The sequence below is a fragment of the Schistocerca cancellata genome, chromosome 5, assembly GCF_023864275.1.
Source record: "Schistocerca cancellata isolate TAMUIC-IGC-003103 chromosome 5, iqSchCanc2.1, whole genome shotgun sequence".
In the NCBI taxonomy this organism is placed as follows: domain Eukaryota; kingdom Metazoa; phylum Arthropoda; class Insecta; order Orthoptera; family Acrididae; genus Schistocerca; species Schistocerca cancellata.
This window is the reverse complement of record NC_064630.1, coordinates 672,623,594-672,624,839: the sequence shown is the minus strand read 5'-3', so window position 1 is coordinate 672,624,839 and position 1,246 is coordinate 672,623,594. Positions and strand designations below refer to the sequence as shown.

The 1,246-nt window shown below is 48.1% G+C and overlaps 1 non-coding gene across 1 annotated transcript; it reads left to right on the top strand.

Annotated features, from left to right (window-relative positions):
• Positions 1 to 446: 446 nt before the first annotated feature.
• Trnat-ugu (transfer RNA threonine (anticodon UGU)) lies at positions 447 to 521 on the top strand. The gene has a single exon. It is a non-coding gene; the product is annotated as a tRNA-Thr (tRNA).
• The last annotated feature ends 725 nt before the right edge of the window (positions 522 to 1,246 follow it).

Here is a 1,246-nt window from a genome sequence, read left to right as displayed (position 1 = left end):
GATGGAGCTCCGTATGCCACGGCAAACTGGCTGACACTGACGGCGGCGGTGCACAAATGCTGCGCAGCTAGCGCCATTCGACGGCCAACACCGCGGTTCCTGGTGTGTCCGCTGTGCCGTGCGTGTGATCATTGCTTGTACAGCCCTCTCGCAGTGTCCGGAGCAAGTATGGTGGGTCTGACACACCGGTGTCAATGTGTTCTTTTTTCCATTTCCAGGAGTGTAGTTAAAAATATGGCTTCTCGGCCATTGACCTTCTTGTGCGAACGCACACGCTATGCCCGAACTCGTACGGGACTTGGTAGATTAATCTGCCACGAGTAATGAGTATCATGGGCAAACATCTATTAGGCGCACTACGAATGTAGTGGTGTGGACATGTTGGGAATGTGGATCTCACGGGGAGCGTGCAAGGGATAAGTCCCTGCAGACGCACTATCCTCTGTGCCTGCGGTGGCTCAGATGGACAGAGCGTCTGCCATGTAAGCAGGAGATCCCGGGTTCGAGTCCCGGTCGGGGTAAACATTTTCAACATGTCCCCAGTGAAGTATATCAACGCCTGCTTGCAGCTAGGGTGTCCATTTAATTATCATTTCAATCTTCTTATTGTAATAAAACTCAATAATACCACGTGTTTGAATGATTGTCTGGCGAACCGAATTCGCAGGATTTCTGGACCCCACGTATTTGGCGATGAGAGGTGAACGAATCCCATAGTGACAATCCAGAGGTTGGCTGTCAAGAAATTTGTTTCGTCATGGGCTTTTGAGTGTTTTCAGGTAGGCGTTGCAGAAATTTTCTTTGCTTCTGTGCTTATTATTTTTCTTGCATTGTCTGTTTATCGCATTCGCCTATTCCACAGTGAGCAACCCACGCCTTCCACCCCCTGCTCAGGCACCACAGCTGCAAACAATAGATGCAACGCTGATAACACACATGTTTCAGTTTCAGACGTGACAGATAGCCATGCTTCTAAAAACGTTACAGCAGCTACTCGCCAACCAAGCCACAAATGCAGCGGCACAAGCAACAACTGTAGCTCTGAGTGCCATACTGCCTCTTCGCAAGATTAACGAAAAAGAAGACGAATGCCTCGAGTAGTTGCAACAGTATGAAGCCCACATCATTGCTCACAACTTACCATGTACTGTGAAACTACATTACTTTTTGTCAATGGAAGTGCATTTTTTCACCTTATTCAGAAATTGTTTTCTAACGCCACTCCGAGTGAACTTCCCTATGATCA